The 22,963-nt window shown below is 41.2% G+C and overlaps 1 non-coding gene across 1 annotated transcript; it reads left to right on the top strand.

The window, feature by feature from the left end:
* The first annotated feature begins 17,529 nt into the window (after nucleotides 1-17,529).
* TRNAS-AGA lies at nucleotides 17,530-17,601 on the top strand. Its single transcript has one exon. It is a non-coding gene; the product is annotated as a tRNA-Ser (tRNA).
* Nucleotides 17,602-22,963: the final 5,362 nt, after the last annotated feature.

Consider the following 22,963-nt stretch of genomic DNA (forward strand, 5'->3'; position numbering starts at 1 on the left):
TTGGGGAGTGATTTATACAAAAGGTTTGATTTGTAGTATTTGCCAAGTTACATAAATGTTCCCACCATAGCCAGTGCAAGTTACCAATGGGATATCAACTGGCTTACAAAAGTGTAATTTCACCAGCAGCTCAAGCATATGTCTAACACTGCTGGCTCCCCTCTACTCAGGCAGTTGAGCCACCCCATGCATTCCATGTGGACTGAGAGTAGTAAAGGAGTGGTTCCTTAAAGGAAAATCAGGGTGCAGTTATAAGAATGAGTGAATAAATGTTGCAGCGGCAAAAACAACATAAGCCCATCCAGTGTCCAATGACGTCTATCCATCACACTGTATGCGTTCACACTTGCAGCCTTATTGCTAAATAAGAAATGTCCTCAAAATCTGAGAATGATAAGCCTTTATTCTCATGCTCCTGACTCTGCAGGTCTCAGCTGGGCTCAGCTGGTCAGTTCTGCTTCAGGCTGCAGGTACACTGGGCTGAGTCGGCCCCATGTGTTCCTCATCCTCTTTGGACCAGTGGTACCCACAGCAGCTCCAGAGACCAATTTAAACTTGTGGAAGGCTCTGCTTACAGGGCATTTGCTAACATTCCATTGGCCAAGCTCAGCAGGGGGACTGCGTAGTTCATGCCACCTACAGTGGGAGGCCCTGCAAAGTCACTAAGTGCTCACAGGTTAGTGACAAGCTACTATACATATTGTTTGTGTTATTCTGCAAATCTCTTTGTTTACTTAAAGCCTTGTGGACGTTCATCTGGGCCAGTAGGTATAGATCTAACAGGTTCTTTTGAATATTTGCATAAAATTCCATCCTGTAAACATACCACAATTAATGACCATTCTACTAATGGACTCATGATGCATGTTTATGTCATATTGTTACTGAGTCCAAACTCGTTCTGCTTGCTGCACTACAGGCCAGTAAATCAGGAGACGAGGTGTTGGGGCAAGGAATAGGGACTTTATTCCCTGTTATTCCGCAGACTGAGAAGATGACAGGCTAATGTCCTGGAGAACCATCTTCCCCAAGTCAGAATTCAGGCTCCTATATTTGTAAGTAAAGTTTTATTGGAACACAGCCAAGCTCATCCATTTACATAAGTTCTATAGCTGCTTTCCCACTACCCCGGCAGAACTGAGTCACTGAGACAGAGACTGAATGGGTCCCCAAGCCTAAAATATTTACTGTTTGGCTCTTTACAGAGAAGGTTTTCTAACCCCTGCTCCATAAGATGGAGTCCCCACCATGGAGATTCTGGTGAAAAGGAAAAATGTGTATGTTTAAAATTTTTAATATTGACCTAATTATTTCCCCCAAATTAGAATATTCCTTCTTTATTAAAGTTATACATCTTATTGTGAAAATAAAGTTAGATACGGAAATGTATGAAGAAGAAAACCCACTCCCCCACTGCAGGAATTATCAGTTTGGTGTGGTAGTTCCAGTCAATATGATCAACACAGACACGCGCGTGCGCACGCGCGCACATACACACACACACACACACACACACACACACACACACACACAGTTCCTTCCTTCCTTCCTTTTTTTTTTTTTTAAAAAACAAGAATGGGATCAGTTTATTTCTGTAGCTATTATCCCCGAAATACTTCTGTATTATCCTGTCCTCTTTCCAATGGCTCATATCCAAAGGGATCATTGCAGGTATTTGGACACAAAAATCCTAGCAACCAGTGAGTGCCCTTCAGAATAGAATTTCAGTTCAACACGTTGAAACCTAGAATATTTGTTGGCTCTGAGAAGATAATAACCACACGTTTCAATGCCCTACATTCTGGAAGAAGCCATGCTCACATGACTCTCGTACTTCAGATCACCCACTGGCTTCCCAGTTCACTGAGTTAAAAATTCTAAATGCTTATCAAAGCCTGCAAGGCCCTCCGCGACCCGGCCCTCAGCCACTCCTCTTGTGCTGCTCTCTCCCTTGGTCTTCGTGCTGTCTTTCACTTCCTCAAAGTTGCACCGAGCTCTTTCTGGGCTTGTCCTGGGTTAGTCAGAATTCTTTCAGTTACAAGGGACAGAGACCCAATTCAAACTGGCTTAAGCCCAAAGAAGTGAGTTGATTCATGCCGTGGAAAAGTCCCGGAGAAGGTTGGAATAAGGAGTGGATGGCTCATCCGCATTGGTTGCCTCTAGTCTTTATTGGATTAGATTCATTCTCAGTCTCTCCCAAAGGGCTGTAAATACTAAACTTGCATCCTCATTAGCTACCCTAGTGGAAAGAGTCGTATTCTCACTTCCTCCCAGTCGCTCTAGAGAAGAGCCTATGGATGACACTTACTGAATCAGTCGGGGTCAAGTGACTATCCCTGAACCGATTGCTGTGACAATACACTGGTAAGTATGTATCAGGATACACTGATGAGCCAGCCCTGGGTCTTGTATCTTCCACCTTGCCCACCATTGCTGGAGGAGGAATCTGGCCCACCTGAAACTTTTGCACTGCGGCCAGGGAGTTCCCCAAATGGAAACCAAGGTGCTGGTACCAGAAAAGGAAAACAGCTACTGGCAGGCAAAGACGATGCCTGTCATTGCCTGCCCGCAACACCCCTCCCCCACTTTTCACCATGACAACAGAGTTATTCTTTGTAGCTTTGGTAGAAGAGACAAAAGATTGAAAATGGCACAAATGTCTGTTAAAATAAGGAGCTAGCACAAGTTGTGGCTTTCCAAATGTGGTTCTACGATCAGCAGCAGCACCTGGAAACTTGTGAGAAATGCAAATTCTCAGGCCCCACCCTCATCTCCTGGGTGGGCGGAGCAGGCCTCCAGGTGATACTGATGCACATGTAAGTTTGAGAACCACTGAGTTTGAATATTAATATTTAATCGTAAAATAGAAAGCCATTGGGTGTTTCAGTTTCAGAAACCCTTTTCTTAGAGGCTTAGAATTTGAATAAGAGCAAGTTCTTCATTAGTTGCAAATGCCACAATCACTTTTCTGGTGCTAAACGTGGCCCTTTTGTGCCATTGCTCTCATAGCTTCTGTGCTAGACCCTATATGTGGGCTCTCTCAGCATCTATCCTCAAAACTCTCCTCTTTTACCTAAAGGCCAGAAGGCTAAGAATGAGATTTTTCCAGCTCCTTCTCTCCCTGAAGCTAGGGGTGGCTGTAAAAGGAAGCCTGCTGAGGGGTCCTGGAGAAGCTTTTGTTCCCTTCCCCAGCTTCAATAGGGACAAATGCAACTAGCGAAGTCTTCTTTCCTTCCCCATTGTTCTTGTCTGGAACATGAATGTGATGAGCAGAGGTGCATGGCCACCTTGCAGCCAGGATATGAATGCCAACAGGCTAAAGATGTTGCAGCAGGAAAGGAGGAGCCCAAGACACTGAGTCACTACACCAGCCTTGGACTGCCGTCTCCTGATTTCGTTTTTTTCTTTTTTTTTTTTAAATTAAAAACATTTTTTTGTGGGTGAGGAAATTAAGTTTACTTGTTTATTTTATTTTTAGAGGAGGTACTGGGGATTGAACCCAGGACCTTGTGTATGCTAAGCATGTGCTCTACCACTGAGCTATACCCACTCACCCCTCTGATTTCTTATCTTAGGAGAAAAAGAATCCTCCTTTGTTTAAGCCACTGTATGTCAGGCTACTTGTTACTTGCAGCCAAATGCATTCCTAATAGAAGTACTGTAGTCTTTTCTGACCCTGTTTGAGATCTTAAAAAAAAGGCAAATGTATGGACTCCAAATTACAGAAAAGAAAAACATTAGGAATTAATATGACTATAAAACAGAACTTTATAGCAGCATTATTAACTGTGAAATTCAGTCTTTATAAAAATGCTCCTGTACATGGAAAGCAATTTGTCAGTTAGACTGTCTTACTTTGCAAGAATGCAAAGTGACATGTGGTCATTGCCAAGAAGCCATAGCCCACAGCAAACTCAATGAATAATAATCTAATAATTTGAATTACAAAAATAATGTCAAAATTTTCTACAAACAAAACAAACTAATGCAAAATATGGGTACATTTGAAAACCTCTTACAAGACACGAGGTGGAACATTCCAAAGGAAAGTGTCCTTGGAATAACTGTTCATTGTCACATTCAGGATCATCATAGGACATCTCTAGAGCTTGATGAAATTCATTATACTTTAAGCCAGATTAGTATCCGAGATTCTAAGATAAGAAAACTTAGCCAAAATAAGCTTTAGGAGCAGGTAGAGTGAGTGATTAGCTTTTTTTTTGTTGTTTGAAACATCGACCCTTCAGGGTCAGTGCTGTGACTGTCCCCTGTATCAGTTCATTCCTTCCTCTGTTATGTAGACCACTGTTATTCTGCATCAGCTGTCACTCATAGCCAAAAATGGATCAAAATCGATACATATCCTTTTGATTTTTTTAAAATATATGCATGTGAAAAAAATGTACTTTATGGATAGTGGTGGTGGTTGCACCACATTTTTTTATTATTGTATTTAATTATTTTAGCAGGATTGTGGTAGGTCATTAGGCTTATTTACTTTTAGATGAGATACTGAGGATTGAACCCAGGATCTCATGCATGCTCAGCCCGTGCTCTACCACTTGAGCTATCCCTTCCCTGATTTACCTCATCTTTTAGATGGCTGCATAGTGTGCCTTTGGATATCTGGCTTAGAGTATGCCCTATTAACGGACGTTTAGGCTGTCTCCAACTTATTACTACTACAAACAGTGCTATAGTGAATATCCTTTCTCATGCTTTAGATATAGGCAGTCGTGTACCAGAACAGGCTTGTTCCTGCTCCAGAAAGCCAAGTGTTCAAAAGTCAGGAATTGTAAGAGCCAATTGCCAAACTGTAGGTAGCTTTAAATCAGCATTGGCAGAAGAATTTACACCACAGGAATTAGCAAATGCTGTAAATCAGGATGTTTCTTCCCCACCCAACCTCCTGACCTCAAAAGCCCATTTACCACTACACCCCTGCTAAAGGGGGGTCTAAAGGGCTCCAGAGGTCAGGAGTCAGAGATCAAGTCATTTAGCACCAAGAAATCAGAACAAGCTTTGTCCAGAAGAGAGAAACTTGTTGCTCAGGGGAGGAATTGAGGTCTGGGAAGCTGATTGACTTTTCCTCCAAACTATGGACGTTTGAAGTAAACTAGGGAATTATGAGGATGTGGGTTCTTTTTTTTTTAAATAGATATGTTCCTTCTCATATTCTTTTTCATTATAGATTATTACAAGTTATTGAATATAGTTCCTTGTATTACAGTAGGACCTTGTTGTTTATCTATTTTATATAAAATAGCTAGTATCTGCAAATCCCAAACTCCTAATTTACCCCTCCCTTTGCCCTTTCCCCCCGGGAACCATACATTGGTTTACTATGACTGTGAGTCTGTTTCTATTTTGTAGGTAAGTCCATTAGTGTCTTTTTTTTTTTTTTTTTAAGATTCCACATATGAGTGATATCATATGGTATTTATCTGGCTTGCTTTCTTCACTTAGTATGATAATCTCTAGGTCCATCCATGTTGCTGCAAATGGCATTATTTCGTTCTTTTTTGTGGCTGAGTCTTTTTTTTTTAATTGAAGTATAATTGACCTACAACACTGTTAGTTCCAGTTGCACAACATAGTGATTCGATATTTCTGTATGTTACAAAATGATCACCATGAGGGTGGGGATAATCATAAGATGCTCGTCAGTTTGGGTTTAATACACAAATGCCATGGTCACTAGATGGTATTGCCTGGAGCTGAGATCAAAGATGATTACACAAAGTCAAAGATTCCTTCCCTGTTTGTGGTAGAGATCAAGTAGGAAAATGGATGCAAATATTCGGAAAGGCATAAAATAGCCTCTTGAAATATTAGGTAAATGTTAGGAAATCTACACACAGTGATTTCTGCTACAATTACCACCTTTCTAAAGGAAAAATTGAATCCTTCTTGGTCCCGGAGCAGTAACATTGCAATGTGTAGTGCTTCGTCCCTGCATCCCCTTAACATCCATCATTTCACGCCCCCAGGAGAGGAAAGATACAGGATTAGGAAAAAACAAAAAGTCCCCTCCGTAATTGATGACCGTATTTGTGGAGGTTAAAGACGCAGTTTGGCTTCATCAGATTGTGAACTCGGCTCTTTTAACAGCAGGTATAATCATCCACATTCTTGTGTAATTCACACTTGACATGAAAATCTAGAAAGCAAAATATTTCTGATTTAAGATGCACTTTGTTCCTGGGACTCCTGGGACTCCCTGTATCCTCCCTCCCTAGTCCTGGGGGGCATCCAGACAGGACAAAGAATCCTTCCCTCCCTCCTTTCTTCGGAGATTCCTTTCTCAAGGGCCCTAACCCCCTGCTCTGGGAAATGCTGGCAGCTCTTTCTTTTTAAAATTTTAAAAAATTGTATTGAAGTATAGTCAGTTTGCAGTGTTGTGTCAATTTCTGGCATTGGCAGCGCTTCCTTAATGTATGAATTGTCCCCACATAATAGGGGATTGAAAGAGGGGCAGTGTTGGGGGAGAAAGCACCCATTTCAGCAGCTCTGAAACCAGAGCCACCATAGTAAACTCCGGCTGTCTCTTGTCATTTCAGTGAGGGGCTGCTCCAGGGGGTGGCTGGGTGCAGTGGTCAGCTGGGTTTCCTAAATATGAGTTCAAGGTGGGTTACAAGTGGCCACTCACAATATGAGATGTCAGGAGGGGGTAGTTCCTGACCCAGGAGAACACTCAAGACAGATGGCTTTGCTCATGCGAGGAAGCAGCCCTGTGTGTGGCTGCCGTGTGTCCCAGCCCAGCCTTTGCTTCCTTCCCGTCAACTGCAGAACATGGGCGCTCAGAGACCACAGGCAGGAAGAGAAGGACGCTCCAACGCCATCACCCTGTAGAAATCAGGGTAAAATGCTTCAGTGGAGGGGCCTGGATGCTGTGGGGAGAAGGAGGGCCATCCAGGCAGCCCAATCTGGCTCGTCTTCACATCCCTCCTCCCTCTCCACCGTGGAAGCTCTCCTCATAGACCAAATTCTCTGCAGGAATGAGACATGTGGACTCTCAGTCCTTAGCTTGGGGCCCAGATCCAGGCCTCCCACTGTGGCTCCCAGACCTCAACAGACAGGGCTGAGCATTGACAATCCAGCACAACTTTGGTAACTCCATGCTGGTATTTCTTTCTTCTTTTTAGCTTTTTCTTAAATTGTGAACCTCAGAAAATGAAAGTGGCTTGGGTTCCTCTCCACCTGTGAGATACTTTATGAGCCACAAGCATCTGGTTTTTGAGCTGGGAAGTTCTGGCCTGCTTCCTGCTCCACCGCCTCATTAGAGCCCCTGATGTCAGCCCCGCAGTGAGGTTGCAGGTGGGACCTTTGGAAAGATGGTGTCTTGGGTTGGGTTCCTCCAGAAGCTAGCCAGAGACAAAGATTCCAGCACCATAGTTCATTTGGGAGGTGATTGCAGGAGGCCCCAGTGGAGGAGTGAGGCCGTAAAGTGGGGGAGGGAAGACAGCCACTGCAGGTGTTAATCAGCAGGTTACCACCATGAGCAAGTGGGGTGCAAAAACTCTCTGGGGGCTTCTGGGAGATTCCAAGGCACGTAGACCATATCTCAAGTTGATCCCACCTAAGGGCTGAGCGACATCCCTGTTGCTGTGGGCTGCTCCTGGGATAGCTCCCCAGCACTCCCACTGCCCAGAGCAAGGTCCACTCATGCCAGAGAACATTCTCAGGTGGAGAATCACAGGTGTGTGCAGTAGGCACCCTCGCCCCCAATTCGGTGGCTTGTGTTCGAAGTGCATCTCCATTTTTTAGGGAGAGCTCTGGAAACTGCAGTCACTCGTGGACCACTGAATCATGGAGCAGTACTTACTAGATCACTCATTTATTATCAAAGGATGTTGAAGGATATGAGTCAATGGCCAGATGAAGAGATAAACATCGGGTGAGGTCCGGAACAAAGGAACTTCTCTCCTTGATGGGGCCTGGCAGGATGGCACGTGGAAGCATTCTGGTTCCCCGCATGGAAGCGCTCCAAAAAAGAACCAAAAAGGTGTCTTTGGGGTTTTTTTGTGGGGAGGCTTCAAAACATAGTCTTGATTGACTAAGTCACTGGCCGATGGCAATTTGTTCAACCTCAAGTCCCTCCCAGCCCCTGGGGTATCAGAGGATGAGACTGAAAGTTCCAATCCTCTAATAAGGTGGTGGGTGCTCCTGGCAACAAGCCCCCTGCCCTTGGGTGGGGAATTGAGGGCAAGACCAAGTCGTATCCCACTGTTCTTATCTTTCAAAAAATTCCAAGGGTTTGGGGGGCTGCGAGCCAGGAACTGTGGATGTATATGGGTCATCTGAATGACCCCAATATGCTTTTCTGTAAATTACAATACAGCACACCAGCATTTGTTTTTCAATTTATTCTGATTTGGGGTGAGGGAAGAGGATGTTGCTTTTTAGGACCTGGAAAATTCCAGCAACAGTTAAGGCCTGAATAATGCCACTGGTGGTTTTGATGGGGGAAGAAGGGAGGAACAGTTTCCAAAATCTATCAAAGGACATTGATGTGATTGCACAATTGTTTTCCAGCCAAAGGAGCAAATTGAACTATTTTTTAATGTCAGATGCTAAATAGCCCGGAGAAAAATGTAATATATTATAAGCAATAAGCAACAGCCGTGGACATATGTCAATCCCTTTCAGCGTAATAGAGTGGAGAGTCCTGGGTTAACATTCCCCACTCCCAACCAGTACCCTCAAGGAGTTAACATTCTCGGATGTCTTAAACAGAACAAGGGTTATGCATTCTTAGCCACTGGGGCTTCTGATTTGAAAGCCTTTCCTTGAACTTGTCTCAATCTATCTTGGATTCAAATAAAATGTTCCGATTACATTTCCAGAGTGGCTGTGTTAATTAATGATGATGATCAGACGTAATGAAAGGAGGAATTAGTAAGCCAGTCCCTGGCTGTTTTCATATAAAGGGAGAGTGCTAACAAGTGCTAATGGCTTGACAAGGAGAGTTCACCTCCTTGGGAGCTTTCGACCTGCAGTCATATCCTGAAATTACCCCACAGGCTGCTGTAAGCAACTGGGTGTTTGATCTTCCTCATGTAAGGAGGGCCATATACACTCAGATTTCTCTACTGGATTCCTCCTAGAAAAACAGAGCATCCAAGCCACCACAAGCAAAATCCTACCACTCTGCCCATTGACTTCATAGCTGTGTCATCCTGTAATATATATCATTTTGCTCTTGTGTGATGTTATGTTGCATTATTTTATAATGTTACATTTTGTAATGTTGTATATATTGTATTTGATTTGTTAGTTTGTTATCTGTCTCACAAGAATTAGAACTCCCTGAGGGCAGTGGCTGGGTATCATTCACCTCCGTAGCCTCAGTAACTAGATGAGTGTACAGTCAGTATTCATAATATGTTTTTGGTTGGGGGTGAGGGTATAGCTCAGTAATAGAGCATGTGCATAGCATGCATGAGGTCCTGAGTTCAATCCCCAGTACCTCCATTAACAAAAAAGGGAAAAAATTATAAACAAAACAAAAACCAAAATTACATTGTTACAGTGAAAAATGAGAGATATTAAATGTCCATTAATAGGGGACTGGTTACAGGTATAAAGGTAAATTGTGGTATATTCATGTTGTGGATTATAGAGTCATTTATAATATGTTAAGTGGAATGTAACAGAAAATCTAATTCAGACTGAATATGGGGATCGCTTAGGGCAGTTGCTCATAAACCTGGAAAGTCCCTAGAAACACAGGTGGGTTTGGTTGATTCAATTCACTGAGTGAACTTGATGATGTTATCGAGGGCAAGGTTTCTTCCAATTTATCTGGTCTTCTCCTGTGGCAGCTACTAGAAGCAAGAGCTGACTTCCAACCCCATGATCACAGGATGGCTGCCACAGCTCCAGCAGTTGCATGATTCCTCAGTCATTCAGGGATAGAGAGAGAGTTCCTCTCCCAGAAAATGCCCCAGAAAATCTAGTTTCTCACTGGCTTAAATCAAGCTATGTGCCCACCCTCAATCTGAGACTTGTAGCCAGGAGATTGGCTTATGTGAATTAATTTGGGTTTGTGCTACATGCCCTAGAGCTGGGTGTACACTCAGCTTTCCTTAAGATACTTGGGCCATACAGGGGAAGTGTGGTGATCAGAATAAAAACTCAAGCCTTTTCCAAAGAAAATATAATCTATTTTCTATGGTTACATTTCTATGGTAAAATTTTTACATTTATGTGAAAAGATACTATTTCCTATGGTTGTGGATATATCTATGGAAATTCATACTAAGAATTCTGGAAGGATCCACTGCAAACCTATGTTAGTGTTTACTTCTGGGGAGGGGCCTCAGACTGCAAACTGTTGTCAAAGTTTATTTTGGATTTACCTAGAAGAGTGATCCACAACCGGGGGCAATTTTGGCCTTCAGGAGACATTAGACAATGTCTCCAGATATTTTTGCTTGTCACAGTATGGGGAGGGTGCTGCTGGCATCTAGTGAGCAGAGGCCAGGGATGCTGTTAAACATCCTGCAATGCACAGGGCAGCCCCCCACAGCAGAGGAGAGTTATCTAGCCTAAAGTGCCAGTAGTGTTGAGGTTGGGAAACCCTGATCTAGAACATTTAAATTTCTATAAGGAGATAAGATTCAAGTATTACTTGCACAGTTAAAAATTGATTTTCTTAAAAAGGCTGTAGTGGGTGCTGTGACATGCTGTCCACATTCCCTTTCAGATGAGTCCCTCTTCAGAAACTGCCCTTAACTGGAGGAAGCTGCTTTGTCCAAGATTAAGGGTTCTCTCCAAGGGCAGCCTGTATCTTTGAGAAACCTCAGTGGCTTCTGAGTATCGTTGGTGGGACGATAGTCCTTCGTGGTGGGGGCCGTCCTGTGTGTTGCAGGATGTGTAGCAGCGTCCCTGGTCTCTACCCACTAGATGCCCCTCCTTCAGCTGCAACAACCAAAAATGTCTCCAGACATTGCCAAGTGTCCCCAGGGAAAAAATTGGTCCCACTCCCTGCATTGAGAACCACTGCAATAGTCAATGCCTGCTTGATGCAGGGATACAAAGGCCTGGCCCCCAGCATCCATTCGGAACATCTCTGAGGGTCATCCCTGCTTTAGACCTCCTCGTGGGGTTGGCTGAGGTCACTATGATTGTGTCCTAGTTCAGTCTCTCCCTCTGTCCCCTCCTGCTTCCCTCACCCATTCAGAGCTGTTGTTTTGAAGAGCTCTCCCCAGTAGTCCTTCTACCTGCAAATCGCACCCCCAGGGACTGTTCCCTGGGGCAACCAATCCAAGACCAAGATCAAGGCTCAGAGGGGTTAAGTGACTTACCAAGGGTCCCACAGCAGGAGCTAAGACATGGGATGTGGAACTAAGATGCCTGTCTTCTTACTCCCAAGACGGTGCTCGTAAGCACTAGGCTTCCTGGTCTTCTTATTACTGGGCTCTGCTGGCTGACACTACGTCTCAGTGAGCCCTGGCCTTCCCACCCCAATACCCCCCCCCATGTGTGCTTCTATCGTGGCAGAAGAAAAAATGCCTAGAATGTGAAATGTCATGAATTCAGTTCCTCTCATCCTTGTTTCTAAGCTACGTACCTTCCAGACGTGCTGGTCTGTGAACTCTCTTGACCAATTGACAGGCAGCAAGACCAAATATGTAGACATTTCAGCTACAAGCACTTTAGACAAGTGCATAAAGGCCTTCTGTTCAGAAGACGTTTTTCCTTTGCATAAAAAGACGGATGTGAGGTAAAGGGCCCATATAAAGATCATGGTGGGACAAGGTCATTCCTCTGTGTGATGGTCCATTTTTAATAACATGGGACAGTTAGAAGGTTAGAGTCCCATGGTCTGGCATGAGAGCTCTTACTATGCCAATAATAGTAGTAATATATAATATATAATAATAAAAAGCATTAATTGAGTCATTGCAGTTTACCAAACACTACATGCTTTATATGTATATATATCTGTGTATTATATATTATATACTACCTTATATCAGTATATGTTTTACAGATATTATATAATATTTATATAATATATACTATAACATACTACATACCATGTATCTGTGAGAGGTATTATTATTTTGCCCACTTGCTGTTGATAACGCTAAGGCACAGAGAAGTTAGGTAACTTCCTCAGAGTCACACAGATAGTAACAGGCAGAGCCACTCCAGCCTGCATGACTGCTCTTAATGCTCAGGAGCTATGGTTCCAACTTGGAGCACATTTATTCAATTGGATACATTTATTAGGAAGAGATGGAAAAATCTGTCCTTCTCCCTGCCTCCTTCCCTCCCTCCCTCCCAGCATATAGTAGGTGCTCAAAAAATAATTGAATGTAAAACTATTGGATAGCCTTTGTCTTAAATGGGTCTATCAGGTTGAATCAAGGAGCATGTATAAATGCTGAAAATCGATTGCTGTCATTGTATCTTAAAAGAAAAATATAATTATGGATTTGTAATATATTTTTAAGCATTGGAACTGGAAACTCTCTTGTAACCCATAAGTACATTTTTCAACTTCTGATCCTTGAAGCAGATCATTTTTTTTTTCCGGTAGTACATTACATACAAAAAGCAGGCAGAGGATTTGATCAATTATTCAGTGATTCACTTTCTGCATAGGGTCTGTCTGTGGAAGGAGTCTTAGGAGACCTGAACTGACTTTGTATTCAGAAACTTCGACTTGGATTCTGTATTGGTTTGTTTGTGCTTTACCATGGATCTGATCAGATTGAACTTCCTGTAGAAAAATTCACAGAAAAGTTATTTATGGCTTCTTAATCTTCCTGATCTGAAATAGCAATTGAGGGTAAAGGAAGAGTTTTGAGGAAGTGGAGCGCAGAAAAAAAAAAGAAGAAGAAGAAGAAAAAAGAAATAAAAGATTAGGGTGATAACCAGCCTAGAGGTCCTTTACAGGAGGAAACTGTTTAAAATCATAGGCCAAATAGTATGTTCTATTTGTGTGTCATATTTTAAAATCTAACAGAAAAAAACCCCCAAACCTCTTAGTTCTAAGATTGAAAACTTCTGCCCTCCATTTTAGGCTTATTCGAGAAATTTAGCAGAATGTTCTGGAGTCAGACTACCTGGATCCAAATCCTGCTTCTACCAGTTCCTAGTTGGAAATCCTTGTGCCTCAGTTTATCCTTAAAGTGTTAACTAAATTAAAACATGCAAAGGGCTTAGAAAAGCGCCTGGCTCTTAGTAAACACTCATGGATATTATATAATAATAATATGATTATAATAGTAAATAATAATAATGTTAGCTATTATTGTTTGAGAAGGAACTTTTCCTCACAGTTCAATTCAATTCATCAAATATTGGCTTAGTCTTTTCTGGGTACCCAAATTGTGCTGGGAGTCAAATCTGCGGAAGCCACCATTTTAATTTGATTTGAGTTGTATGCTGGGCTAGGAGAGAAAGTAGACCTGGGGGACTAGAGACTTCTAACTATTGGATGAACCAATGATATCTAAATAATTATGGGTCTGATTAACATGGTTCATTAGCAAACATGTTTCATTGTAAAACAGGAGCAGATTCTAAATTTTCCTGGGTTTTTTTCTAGGGGGAGCGGGGAGGTAATTAGGTTTATTTATTTACTTATTTATTTTAATGGAGGTCCTGGGGTTTGAACCCAGGACCTTGTGCATGCTAAGTATGCACTCTACCACTGAGCTATACCCTCCCCCTAAATTTTCTTGGGTTGAATAGCACCCCTCAAAAATTAATGTCCACCTAGAACCTGTGAATGGAACCTTATTTGGAAATGGGGTCTTTGTAGATGGCATCAAGTTAAAATGAACCATACTGGATTAGGATGGGCCCTAAATACAGTATGACTGGTGTGTTTATAAGAGCGAAATTTGGACATAGAGGCACAGACACACAGGGAAGAAAGTGATGTGAAGACAGAGGCAAAGACTGGAGTGATGTGTCTACAAGCCAAGGGACAACATGGATTGTCGGCACCAACCAGAAGCAAGAAGTGGCAATGGAAGGATTCTTCCAGCGCCTTTGAAGGGAGCCTGGCCCTGCCAACAGGACTGTGAAAGAATACAGTTCTGTTGTTTAAAGCCACTAAGTTTGTGGTCATTTGTCGTTGCAGCCCTAGAAAACTCACACTCACAATGAGAGAAATGAAAATAAAATCACATTGATGTGCCATTTTTAACCTGCCAGTTTGATTAAGATCACGAAGTCTGATAACACACAAGTGCATTGGGAAATTTATTGCTTTCATTTATTGCTGGTGAGAGCAAATGTAAATGGATATAATCTCTTTGGAAATAATTTGGCAACATCTAGCACAATTACGGATGCACGTACCTTCTGACCCAGTAGTTCCACTTGTAGGATTTATCCTACGTGTGAGAAGTGTGCATGGAAAATTGTGCATAGGCAGGTCATGCACTGAAGTATTATTTGTAATCGCAAAAGTCTGGAAACACACTAAATGTTCATTGTCAAGTTAAGTTTGAATAAACTATAGAACATCCACACTAGGAGTCAGCAGACTCTTTCTGTAAATGGCTAGAAAGTAAATATTCTTGGCTTTGCAGATCAAGAGGTCCCTGGCACAGCTGTAGCTTGAAAGCAGTTATACACAATATATAAACAAACGGGAGTGGCTGTGTTCCAATAAAACTTTATTTACAGAAAAACAGGTGATGGCCAAATTCGGCCTATAGGCCTTAGTTTGCCAACCTCTGACCTATACGGTGCAATTATGAGCTGAAAATGAATGAGACAGTTTTCTATGTCTCACTATACAATGACCTCCGAGAGTGAGTGAAGAAAGCCAAGTTCAGAACAATATGGGTTTGTAAGAAAGAATATACATGTATAAAGACAATTTCTTTGTATACTCATGGACAGTCTCTATAAGGATCCACCAGAAAGTGGACCCCAGTGCTTATTTCTGGGACAGGGAATCCTGTGGCTTGAGGGTGGGGTTGGGGGGATATTTTTCTTCGTATCTTTTGAATTCTGAACCGTGGTGAGTTACTGATTCAGAGAACTAAGTAAACATTTAAAATGTAAAAAGTGAACACATTTCTTTCACTGCCACAAAGATATTCTTTGCACAGCTAGGGAGCCAAGAATAGCTTTTATTTTTAAATGGTTGAAAAGAATATCAAAAGCAGAATCATTTTTTGACACATGAAAATTATATAGAATTCAAGTTTCGATGTCCACAAAGTGAACTGAGAGTCAGCCATGCTCGTTCATTTGTGTTTTGTCTATGGCTGTTTTGGGCCTACAATGGCAGAGTTGAGTCACTGAGGAAGAGGCCTAAAATATTTATTATCTGGCCCTTTACATAAACAGTTTGTAGATCTCTGTTCTGGATGAACAAACAAAACAATCTTTGGCAGGTTTCTAGAAATAGAAAGTTTAGTTTAATATTGAATGACCACCCCATGAGGATTTTTCTTTTTTTAAATTAAATGGCTCATAAAAAACTCAAAAGGAAATTCGGATTTTTTTTTTTTTTTTCAGAGAACATTAGAAAAGCCAGGGCATCTGTAAACTTAAGCCTTTACCCCACCGGTCTGTTTCCCTGTTCTTTAAGCTTGGGGAAGTCATCAGAGCCAAAAAGGATCCCAACCCTCTTTCCCTTATGTTACCAGAAATTCAAAGTGCTCAATGTTAATAAAAAACCAAGATGACCTAGAATTTCTCTTAACTTTTACTGAGACTGAATCAAAGCTTTTGTTTTCGTTGTTTTGATGGCGGGAAGAGCATTTTATCATCAATAAAGTTTAAAAGGATACTCACCCTGAAAGTTTAGTTCTTGGTTTATGAGAGAAAATGAACCCATGTAAAAAGTTAGGTAATAACAGGACGGTCCATGGCTATATTTTTCAACGGCTTGAACAATTTTATATTATGACCCAGTACACACATTATGTACACATATGCTGAAATAAAAGTTTTGGTTTTAATATATGTCATTTAGTGCATTCTGCTATTTTCTATTTCATTTTGGTCTAGTCTAGTTTGCTTATAACTAAAATGTTAGTCATAACCCAGAAAACTAATTTTTACCAACTACTAAGAGACTGTGAAACCTACAGATTGAGACATAAAGTTTGAAAGACTCTGGTCTATATTTTTTAGGATCATGGTCATGGAGAATGGTGCAAGGAAATTGTTTAAATGAAAAATGGTACAAGTGTCCAGTATGACTGTATAATCATTAAAATAAATGTAGTTATGGTCTGTGTACTGATGCAGGAAGTTGTCCCCAAAACATATTTGCAAACGTAAAAAGCAGGTTGTAAACAGTACAGTATTAGGTAGGACTATTTTGATTGCAGGTGACAAACCACACTCACTCCTACACCCATATCACACCTTTCATGGCTTCCACAAAAAAGGAAATTATTGGCCTTTTTTGACTCACAGCTCCTTCTCCTGGAGTCAGTCTACAACAATTGGAGGTGGGCGAGAGACACTCTACCCAGAGAAAGAGGAAACCAGTGCTACCCAAAGCACAATATAAATGTGCACAGCGTGATCTAACTGATGTTTAAAATAGTGTAGGCAAAATAAATGGATCCCAATGACATGATCACAGTGAAAATTAAGTGAATATTTAAAAAAAAAATTTTAAATTGGAGTATAGTTGACTTCCAATGTTGTGTTAGTTTCCAGTGTATAGCATAGTGTTTCAGTTATACATATGTATTCTTTTTCATTATATGCTATTACAAGATATTGAATGTAGTTTCTTGTGCTATACAGTAGAACTTTGTTGTTTATCTACTTTATATATAGTAGTTTGTTTCTGCTAATCCCAAACTCCTAATTTATCCCTCCTCTCCATTTCCTATTTGGTAATCATAAATTTGTTTTCTATGTCTGTGAGTTTCTTTCTGTTTTGTAAATAAGTTCATTTGTATCATTTCTTTAGATTCCATTTATAACTGATATCATATGATATTTGTCTTTCTCTGTCTGACTTACTTCACTTAGTATAATCACCTCTAGGTCCATCCATGTTGCTACAAATGGCATTATTACATTCTTTTTTATGGTTGAGTAGTATTCCAATGTATGTGTGTGTGTATCTTCTTTATCCAGTCATCTGTTGATGGACATTTAGGTTGCTTCCATGTCTTGGCTTTTGTAAATAGTGCTGCTATGAACACTGGAGCATTTTTAATCCATTTTAAATTGGGGCCTTATTTGGTTAGGAGTGCTGGTTTGTAGTGACAGAGGAACCAATAAAGCAGCCAATAAGCATTTATTGGGAGCCTGTTGTACAGAAAGGGACTCAAAACACAAGAGGAATAAAGTTTTAAAATGGAGGTTTAAAAAAAATAGTCCAGAGAAAAATATTGGGAGGGATATATGTGAAGTGAATTATTGTCATTAGCTGTCTAAAAGGCAGGACTGCCAGGAGAAGCTTTACCTTTTCCTTTATATACTTCTGTGTCATGTGCACTTTTTACCATGGATGTCTTGCTTTCAGAACCAATAAAAACAATAAACACATTTCCATCTAAAGAAAAGAAGGAGATGGGGGAAGGTATAGCTCAGTGGTAGAGTGCATGCTTAGAATGCACGAGGTCCTGGCTTCAATCCCCAGTGCCTCTGTTAAAAATAAATGAGTAAATAAGTAAATAAACCAAATCACCCCCTCCACTCCCCAAAATAAAAGAAAATAAAGAAAGAAAAGAAGGAGAAATGCCTAGAAATGACAAGTCCACAAAGGCAGAAAGAAGACTCGTGGGTGCCTGGGGCGGGAGGTGAGAATAGGGATTAAAGGGAAGTAAGTGAGGGGAAATTGAAAACACTGCATTATATTAAAACATTGCTAAAAAGGATTGAACTGTCCATGTAAAAGGGGTGACTTTTATGGAATGTAAATTATACCACCATAAAACTGTCTTAAAAAATGAAAATAAAAAAAGAAACGGAGGCAGGAGGAGAGAGTAGAGGATGAAGAATCAGAGTCCAGCCAATCAGTCTGCAGGATTTGGGATTCAGCTTTTAAAAATCTGTTGTACATTTGCCCAAGTTCAGTCTTCCAGCCATTCCCAACTTTCCATGATTTCTCAAAGATTACTGACAGAGTTTCCTCGATCACATCTGCAAATTATTTCAGTCCTTTGGAATGTAATTCATCAGGTTCAAAAACTTTTTGACACGGTGAACATGGCAGTAACAGAGTCCAAAAGTTAAGCATATTTCCCTGGGCCGTCTGAACCTCTCCCCTTCGTGTGTGAGTCTCCTCTGATTACTTCTCCTTTAGTCTGTGTTTACATTTTGTGATTTCTTAAAAGTGAGTTCCTAGGCAACAGACAGAGCTGGGGTACTCGTGGTGCACAGCGAACCAGGAATTGGGAAACTGGGCTCCTGGTGTGGCCACGCCCCAATTCACCACATGACTGTAGTGGATGTCTGTAGTTCAGTCTACCTAGCAACTCTTCCTCCTTCTTCTAGAAACTTCACTCCAGGTTTTCTTGGGGGAATTTCCCCTCCCTACTTGCTCTCTGTGGTTCTGGTGGGGCTGACCCCCACCCTCAGACTCTAGGAATAAGAAGGTCTGTCTGGACACTAGCATAGCTCATCTCTGGCCCTGCTGATTGGTTCAGAGATGGGCGTATGACTCAAGGCAGTCCAGTGAGAGTCAGTTCTGCATGACATTTACTAGAAATACTGGGAGGTGCTCTTTTTCTACCATGATATGATGGGATGTAGTGTTGTATTTGCTCTGGGCTTTGGTGGGCCATGGTATGAAGAAAGCCTAATGAAAATGAAGCCAAAACAAAGGAAATGGACTAAGAGATGAGGAGAGAGTCCTGATCTCACTGAGCCCCTGGATTCATCCACACCTGAAGCTGATAGTTATCTGTGCAATCCAGTGAACCTGTGAATTCTCTCTTCATAAGCCAATTTGATTTGGGTTTCTGTCACTTGATGTCAAGAATCCTGATTAACACAGTCCTTCAGTGAGTTGTTTCATTTGTTGTTTCCTGTTTCCTTATCTGAAACAAAAAAAGGACTGATAATGTGGAGAGAATCAACTGAAGCAATTTATTTAAAAGCAACTAGAAAGAATGTAAAGGTTATACCAATTTATACTACTGCCAATAATGTATGAAAATGCCTGGTTACTTCCCAACACCCACTTTTTGTCTTTCTTCATATTAACAGAATTCCAGTTTCTAGTCTAGCATATTAACAATGGTTAAATTTACCAGCTTCCCTTGTGGTTTGGTATGGTCACCTGAACAAGTTCTGGCCAATGAGATGTAAGTGGAAGAGGGTGGGGGCTTCCAGAAAGGGAAGAGTATACCTCTCTCTTTCTCTCCGCGCCTCCTGCTGTCAGGGATGCAGATGTGATAGCTGGCATTCCAGCCACTATCACCAGTCATGTGACTTTAAGAATGGCTTGCTAGATGAAGAAGGCAATCAGACAAAAACCAGGTCCCTTAGGAAAATGGACCCAACATACCAGCCTTGAACAGCTGACCTACAGATTTTGTTTACATGATGAAAGAAATAAACTTATATTTCACTTAAGCCACCAGTTTGTCATGTCTGTTACTTGTATCTGAACCTAAGTTCAATTGGCAGTGCGGATTTTCCCACAACAGCAACACATTGTATTATACAAAGTTTTTTCATTCTACCAATCTGATAGGTGAAGAAGCAATGCCACTTTATAGCTTTAAATACATTCCTCATAAGAGAAGTTCTTATTTTTATACACTTATGAGCCATTTTTCGTCTGTGAGTTGTTTTCATTTTTTCTTGACTCTCATCTCAGGCTGCCTCTTCGTTTGGTTGTAAAGTGACTGCCAGGCACTCCTGGTTTCTATCCCCTTCTCAACAGCTTCAGCACGGAGAGTACCACTTGCCTGGATGATCCAACAGAGACTGTCAAACAAGGAATGAGAAAATAAGGCACAGACTGGGAGAAAACATTAGCAAAAAACCTATCTGATAAAGCACTATTATCCAAAATATACAAAGAATTCTTAAGATCAACAGTAAGAAAACTAACAACCCAATTAAAAAATGGGCAAAGGATCTGAACAAATACCTCACCAAAGAAGATATACAAATGGCAAATAAGCATAGGAAAAGATGCTCCACGTCACATGTCATCAGGGAAATGCAAACTAAAACCGCAAGTAAATATCACTACACACCCATCAGAATGGCTAAAATCTCTTTCAGATCAAGTAACGATTCACAAAAGAAAATGCTCCAGATACTAATGCAAAATAAAACATTTCTAGGGTCAAAAAAAAAAAAAAAAAGGAAAGAAAAAGAATGGCTAAAATACAAAACATTAACAACACCAAATGCTGGTGAAGATATGAAACAACAGGAATTCTCATTCACTGCTGGTGGGAATGCAGAAATGGTACAGTCATTTGGAAGAGAGTTTGGCAACTTCTTACAAAATTAAATATGCTCTTACCATACAATCCAGCAATTGAGATTTTTGGTATTTGACCCAAATTAATTGAAAACTTGTATCTACACAAAACCTATACATAAACATTTATAGCAGCTTTATTCATAGTTGCCAAAACTTGAAAGCAAGCAAAATGTCCTTTGTTAAATGAATGTGGTACATCCGTACAGTGGAATATTACTCAGCACTAAGATGAAATGAGTTACCAAGTCACGGAAAGACATGTAGAAACCTTAAATGCATATTACTAAGTGAAAATAGACAAAGTGATAAGGCTACAGCCTGTGTGATTACAATTATAGGACATCTGGAAAAGGTAAAACAATGGAGACAATAAAAAGATCAGTGGTGGCTTGGGGTTGGGGGGAAGGAGGGGTGAATAGGGGATCTTTAGGGCAGTGAAATAATTCTGTATGATACTCTAGTGGTGGATGTAGGTCACTATACATTTGTGTAAACATATAGAATGTTACCCCCTCAAGACTGAAACCTAAGGTTAACGATGGAATTTGGTTGATAATAATGTGTCAGTGTGGCTTCACCCGTTATAGCAGATGTACCTCTCTAGTGCAGGATGTGGAGGGTGGGGGAAGTGTGTGTGTGTTAGGACGGAGGGTAAATGGGAACTCCCTGTACTTTCCACTCAATTTTGCTGTGAATAAAAAACTGCTCTAAAAAAATATCTATTAAAAAAAAAAACGGGGTGGTTGGCCCTACCTGGATGCACTTAGATCACGTGTCTCTCTCTGATCTAAAATAATGGCCGGGAAACTGAACATGCGGGTCGACAGGTACATGCCCATCTCTGGAGTGGAATCAGCCATCCAGAACCATGTGGAATGGGGGTAGGGAGAGGTAGAACTCTGGGGAGAGAGTAAGTGCTTGTTTCCCAAGAAGAGGAGAATGGATACTGGGAGCTTAAATCAATGGACTTTGTCCTTGACAAAGAGGAGAATCCGATCCTATAATCAGGCAGAGCAGAGTCCAGAGGCCTGGCGGTGATAAAAGAGATGGAACTTGTGGACAGACTGAGTGGCGCGTTCTCTTTTAGGTGTCTAATTAACTCGCATTAAAGTCAACAACTTTATTAATGTATTGAACACCAAATAAGGGCCAGAGACTATGCTTGGAGCTGAAGAGACTTTTGTGAATAATAACTCAGTGGACAAGTCAATTAATTTTCAAAGGCTTCATGTTTATTCAATGAACATGTAGGAGACAGTTTCACCACTCCTAAATTAAATTACATATGACCTAATTAGAATATCCATAATCCCCCTAAATCACTGCAATTTCAGAGCATTCCAGGGGTCAGAGGAAGCCAAAGCAGTCACATGACTCACCACGACATACCTACCCCCCCAGGCCTCCAGGATACAGGGCTAACTTTTGAACTTGACCAACGGATAGTGACCACTTAAAGGGGAGAAAATGCTCACCAACAGTTGCCCTTGGTTACCCTGAAGTAGTTAGACCCCCGAGTGCGTCAATTGGGAGATTTTGTAATTGTTCGAAAGAGTGAAACACAAACCATAAATTAATTAGCTGTTTTTACATGCCTTCCAAGAAACTGTTTTTACGTTGGCCTTTTAAAGCCAACAAAACCAGCTTTTTAATATAATGCATGAAATGAAACACAAACCCCTTTTATTCTGAATTTTAGCTTCTGGATACTTTTGAAGTGGTTTTTTTCTTTTTTTCTCTTCTTCTTCTTTTTTTTTTTTTAATTTTTCTAGGTTTTGCTTCACCAAACTCTGTATTGTTCCATTCCTGTCTGTGATAAAGAAGGCCACATCAATTTCTCTGCCCCCTCCACCCCGAATTGTTCCAATTTATATGTTAAAGAGACGTTTACCAGAAGGGGAGAAGGACGGGCCACATCATTAACTCTGTCAATCTGCATTTATTAAGCACTTAGTATGGACTTGATACTATGGAAAACATCAAAGAAATGGACCCTCCGGGCCGTCCATTAAGGAATCAAGACTCGTTCTCTAGCAGGGAGGGTATCGCCCAAGTGGTAGAGTGCACGCTCGGCATGCAGAAGGTCTTAGGTTCAATCCCTCGTACCATCTCTAAGAATAAATAAATAAACCTAATTACCTACACCCCCCCCAAACAAACAAACAAAGACTCAGCCTCTAGCTGCATGATCTTAAGCTGGTTACTTACCATCTCTGAGCTTCTGGTTCCTGAATGTAAAATAAGGATGAACCATTACTCTTGCAAGTGGCTTATTTGCTCATTTATTTCGCTTATTATTGGCTTGTTTCGACAAATAGAGTTTGAGTTTCTGCTCTGTGCCCTATACTGTTTCAGGAAGTAGGGACACACACGAGTGCTGGGAGTTGTAGAGGGAGTTCGCTGGGGATGGAAACTGGGCTAAAGGAGGCAGCGCGCAGGTGAGCATTTACGGTAAATTACCCGCAGAGACCTCAGAAGAAAAGAACCAGACTCTCTAAGGTCACTGTATTAATTATCTACAGCTATGGAACAGTTTGCCTCAAAATCTGTCAGCTTCAAACA

Source organism: Camelus ferus, chromosome 19 (assembly GCF_009834535.1).
Source record: "Camelus ferus isolate YT-003-E chromosome 19, BCGSAC_Cfer_1.0, whole genome shotgun sequence".
In the NCBI taxonomy this organism is placed as follows: Eukaryota; Metazoa; Chordata; class Mammalia; order Artiodactyla; family Camelidae; genus Camelus; species Camelus ferus.